Here is a 6,030-nt window from a genome sequence, read left to right as displayed (position 1 = left end):
GGCATAGCCAATATGACTAGTAGCCAGGGCTGGATTTAGGTTTAATGAGGCCCTAAGCTACTGAAGGCAATGGGGCTCTTTATATGTCCAGCTGTCCTTTGTCAACAACAAATTATCACTGTTTTTTGTGTTGAATATATGCTATATGGTAATTTATGGACCTAATAGGTATCTAAAGCCATTTGCACATAACAAAATATGTATTTTATCAAAGTAATTGTTGAACTTATCTTATATTTTGGAAATGTACATCCAGGTTTTTTCCCCTTTAATTTTTTGGGGTGCCCCAAGAGAGCTATAGCTAGTTTAGCTTATACGTAAATCCAGCACAGCTAGTAACTGTTGATAGCCTTTTGTCTAATCCTCCCAGACTCTCCAAGTGTCCCTATTTTCCAGGAACAGTCCTAGATTTACAGAAGCTGCCCCGGTTTCTGCTTTGATCCCAGAATGTCCTGCTTTTCCTTAGGATGTCCCTATTTTCACTGAAGAAATGTTAGAAGGTATGTCTTCTTTTGAAGCCACCACTGCCTTCTAAGGGATTGAGTTCCATAGTTTAACTTTGCGCTGCTTGAAGAAGTATTTTATCTGTCCTGAATCTTCGAACATTCAGCTTCTTTGGGTGTCTGCAGGTTCCAATGTTTTATAAGGGGGCAAAAAGCCTTCTGCTATCTACTTTCTCCATGCCATGCATAATTTTATAAACTTGTATTATGCCCCCTCTGACCTGCTTTTTCTAAAAAGTCCCAAATGCTGCATCCTTTCCTCATAGGGGAGTTGCTCCATCCCATTGAACATTTGGATTGCCCTTTTCTGAACTAATAATAATAATAATAACCAACACAATAATAATTACCTATAATTATTATTATTATTAATTATTATATTGTATCCAACTAAGTTTTACTCATGAACCTTAGTTATGTCTATCAATTTCATTGAGTGTACTGAGTAGGAATAGACGTGGATATGTTGTTGTTGTTTCTTACCTACCCTTCAACATAAGATTCCAGGGTGGGTTACAATATGAAAACACAAGGTTAAAACCAGTTTAGACAATCTACACTCAGAAGAATAAGGTGGGTTCAGATAGATAGATAGATAGATAGATAGATAGATAGATAGATAGATAGATAGATATGGTGTCAAAGCTGGGCTTCAGCATATGTTGAATGCTATATAATGAAGCTGCCAGATGGACCTCTGCGAGGAGGGAATTCTACTGCTTAGGGGCTGCTGCAAAAAAAGTCCTCTCCTGGGATGCCACCCCTCAAATTTCTGACAGTGGAGGAATGCCTGCTGGCCTTCTTATCTGAGAAGTTTTCTGTGGTCTTCCAGATGTCTGAGGCTAAACCGTTTGGGGGTTTTCAAACAGTAATGTGAGCATTACTGGAAGGTATATTAATTGTTCAGCAACGATTCCCCGCCCCAGCTTACTACAACACCTAAGTCTGGGACAAAAAACACCTGTTTCAATCTGCCACAATGATGTCACAAATAGCTCTCACTTCATTCTGCCAACACCTAGCTCCCTGCTGCCACCTCAGTAACAGGGAGCGGAAACCACAGTGCAAAATAAGAAAGAAAAGGGAAAAGGAACACTGCTACAGGAAGCTCAGATGAAACGTGCCACCTGAAGATGAAAAAAGGAAAAGAGGCAAAATGGAGCACACTGTGATGGCTCAGATAAGTGATAGATGCTGTGCATTACAAAAAAAAGGCAGTCAATCCAGCAAAGGCACCAGCCAGTCTGCTCACTACACAGATGATTTTTTTTTAGCCATCGGTTGCAGATATTTTAAATCCACCAGCACAACCCAAGGCTCAGACCCAAGGCTCAGACCTCAGAGCCAGTGTGGTGTAGTGGTTAAGAGCGGTAGTCTCATAATCCTGGGGAACCGGGTTCGCGTCTCTGCTCCTCCACATGCAGCTGCTGGGTGACCTTGGGCCAGTCACACTTCTGTGAAGTCTCTCAGCCCCACTCACCTCACAGAGTGTTTGTTGTGGGGGAGGAAGGGAAAGGAGAATGTTAGCCGCTTTGAGACTCCTTAAAGGGAGTGAAAGGCGGGATATCAAATCCAAACTCTTCTTCTTCTTCTTCTTTTAGGGATCCCATTGCATGTGCCTACCATGAGCAGGGTTTGCTCATAGGTAGTGGATTGGGCTCCCTTCTCTCAGCCTGCATGATGGGCCCCCAGATGTTTGGAAGAATGCCTTTGTCACCAGAAATGACTGAACATATTGCAGAGGAATTGAGTGGCCATCTAGGGGGAGGCCAAGCAATAATCTCCCTGTGCACAAGTAGGAGAAGATGGATCATGTCCTTCTGAAGAGGGCTTGTCCTCATGTCAGCACTAGCTTTCTTGATATGCTATCCCAGGGTTGTCAAGAGCTTACTACAGTGCTAATTACAGTTACAGTTGACTGGCGGCTGTATTAGCTCATCGTGTGATGCCTCAAAGCAGGGGTTGGGAACCTCTGCCCTTGGACCTTCATAGTGTTCAATTTGGCCCACAGTACAATTTCCCCAAAACCACACCTGCCTGTCAATCAGCTGGTGCTGTTGGTGCTGCTTCACTGTAGTGAAGCAAACCCCTGCAGACAGACAGCAGCAGAGGAAGCCACTTGGGTGCCTGGGGCAGCACCCAGAGGTGAGGCGAGCCACCCTACAGCTGGGGGGTGGGCAGCGGGTGGACAGTTTGGACAGCACGGAGCCTGCACGCGCCCAAGCCACTGCGTCTCTCCCAGGAGAGACGAGTGGCTTAGGCGCGCTGTAGGCCCCATGGTGAGTGCCACCCGGCATTTTGTCACCACCCTGACACCCACCGCACCCCCACTTCCTCTGCCCCTGCAGAGAGCAGAACTGAACCCTCCACTCATCAGCTAATGAGCATGGAATTCAATCCTGCTGGGTGCCAACTCATTCCTGGTGTGGAATGTGCTGGTGAAACAGACCCCCTTACTGCCATACCTGTGGGTCAACTTCAGCAGGCAGGTAGGACCGCCCACCTAATCAGTCACCTGAACTCATTATGACATTGGGTAATTGATAGTTGCATGGCCCTGCTTACACACCTGTAAAAGCTGGCCTATATAAAGATATACAGAGGAAAAGCAGGTCCTACAATTGGGACTCGGTTTTGTTCCTAAACCTCGCTGTAATGCTTTTTGCACCAGGGTAGATTTACATAAATTTGTGCGTAATATTAAGTTACGTGACATGTTTGGTTTCAGAGATCAACAAACACAGCTTTTTAGACCTAAATAATCCTTTATCCTGCCCAGTTCTAATCCTTCCATCACTTCATTCCATCAATTGATGATCCATGATTTGGACCAACTCGAAAAGAGGGGCCCTAGGACACAGGACAATTTAACCAAGTCCCAACGTGCCTGCCTTAATGACTTGTCTAATGATACTAACATCATCATTAAACCAGCTGATAAAGGAGGAAGAACTGTACTGTCTGCTGCTGCGCTTGGAGCACCCTATTGTGATGTTTGGAGCACACATCTCACATTTGTATGATATTGACTGTGGAAAGGCACTATGCCTCCATTTCAGTGATCTTTGACAGTGACTTACCACTCCTACCATTCCTGTTCATGGAACATTTATTTGATTCCTAATAGTTTGTGACTCCATGCACATATTATATGTCTTCTATATAAAACATGGCACACTGGTCCAAACAGATCTCTCAAACCTGTTCGCAATAATTGTGTGTGGAACAAGTCTTTGTGAGCCAGAGTAAATGTGATCATAAGTCTCCTTCTCAACTGGTAGTTGCATTTGTAGGCTTCCCAGAAGCATCTGGTTGGCCATTGCGAATAGTTGTAGATGCTGAAGCAGACAAGCTTTTCAGTCTGATTCGGCAGTGCTCTCTATTTTGTTTTTAACCAGTCTATTTTGATCTCCAAATGTATTATGCAATACTGGGTTTTCTTAGGACTAACATAGATTAGTGCACCTTCTGAGACCATTTCATAATGAGTGTGTTGCTTTCTGCAGAATATTTCCTTTTGGAGTTAACTGTTCACCGCAAAAAAAAGGTCTCATCTCAAAAGACCACAATGAAGGGGTTTTTTGTTGTGTAACTGCAGGTAACTTGTGATGGCAGGAAGTCTAAATCGCTTATTCAGTAATTCTCAGTACTGATAATCTCCACTATTCCACACCCTTTTCATGGACCAGTTTGCGAACCTCTGAAATAGACAATTGGTTGATAGATGGCACACAACAATATTTAAGACTGGACAGTACAGGAGAACTGGTGCCTGTCAAATTCAAAGAGATGCCAAAAATACATATGTACTTTTGAAGTAAACCCCATTCAAAATTTAGCTTGGAAATCCAAATTTCACATTTCAGATTCTGAATGGCAAAGAAAAAAAGGTTGCCCAAATCCACAAGTAGGAGGCAACTCCATTGTTAGGAATTTGAAAAACTAAAAAAGCATTTCATTATAACCTTGAGCCTTCTGTCTGCAAAATAGGTACAGTAACATTATTATTATTTATTAGATTTATATACCTTCCTCCATCACAAGATCACAGAGCATTTCACAGACATTGCTCTCCCTCACAGAATTATAAGGATTATGTGAATACCTTGAAACAACTGAAAGGCGATACTAGTTCCTCACTTTAACTCTCTTTACTTAAACACAAGAGTGCCTGAGATATTTTCATATAATTGTAGATTTGGAAAGGATGCTGAGGGTCATCCGGTCCAACCCCCTACAATGAAGCACTCCTGTCCTCCCCCCTCCCCAGCAAAGATCACTTTTAGTGGTGAGGAAAATGTGTTTGTACAGTGGTTGGTAGAAAGGAAGTGTAGAAGTAGCTCAGTGACTCAGGAAATTCTTATAAATGCTGAATGTGTTACCTACAAAAGTCAAGAGCTGCTAACTTAAAAGCCTTAAATGGGGGTGGTGGCCTGATTTATCCCCCACAAGTATAAAAAGGACAAGTAAATTTAAACTCACATTCGAGTAAGTCTGATGAGCTACTTGCAACAGACAGGCAAAATGGTTTACAGCAAGGCTAGTTGAACTGGCCAGGGGTGTGTGTGATGGTTTCATGAGCAAACTACTGAACCAAGAGATTGCTTTGAAGGAAGTGGTGTTAGAAAGAGCCATAGCTCAGTGGTAGAGCACATGCTTTGCACACAGAGGGTCCCAGGTTTAATCCCTGGCCTCTCCAGATAAGACTGACAATGGGGTGCTGCCCAAAATGCTGAAGAGCCTCTGCCAGTCAGGTCAGACCTGTCTGGGTGCCCTCCAGGTATTTTGGATCACAAACACATTTGCCGTGGTGGCTGGTTGATTTAAGTTGCAGTCCAAAACAGCTGGAGCACCCCATGGTGGGATAAGGCTGTGCAGAACATGAGTTAGTTGGATTTGGTATAAAAGGCTATTCCCCCTCCCTGCTGCAAGGACCTAACATGAAGAAATCCAGACTGCTTTTGGAATATTCTCTGCAAGTTGTTTGCTCCAGTTACTGTATGCCCAAGTGTACCACAATGTGCACAAGAGGCTGGCTTGTCTTGGGCATGCAGCTTTCCAGATGGCAGTCTGAAAAGTTTACATGTAAACTGTAGCCCTCCCAGTATTAATGGGCACAAATGGGTGTAAAAAGTCCGGATCTACACCAAATGTTATGAAAGTGATAGGCCTTCACTGCCCTTCCAAAAGGCATGATTCTGAATCATATGTTGCTTCCCTGGAGTATCATAAACTTATTTCCAGATTAGTTGGTGTGAAGCATAAGCATGCTGCTCTCATCAAGAACATTAAAAGGCTAGAAGGCTTAAAACAAAAATACCTTTAGCTTGCCAACTTCGCCATCTAGTGGATAAGTGACATATCTATTATGTAAGGGCTAACAAGCACTAACTCAAGGCTGCATCCTTGAGAGTTTTGCAAGGAACAGTCTTGACATACAACAGGTGCAAATGTTAACATTCCAGTTCTAGCATGTGTATTTGTTTGCAGATGTCAGCTTTTGGAAAGGGGGAGTAAATAGTTAGCT

This window comes from Podarcis erhardii, assembly GCF_964252035.2.
Source record: "Podarcis erhardii genome assembly, chromosome: Z".
Taxonomy (NCBI): domain Eukaryota; kingdom Metazoa; phylum Chordata; class Lepidosauria; order Squamata; family Lacertidae; genus Podarcis; species Podarcis erhardii.
This window is presented reverse-complemented; position numbering follows the sequence as displayed.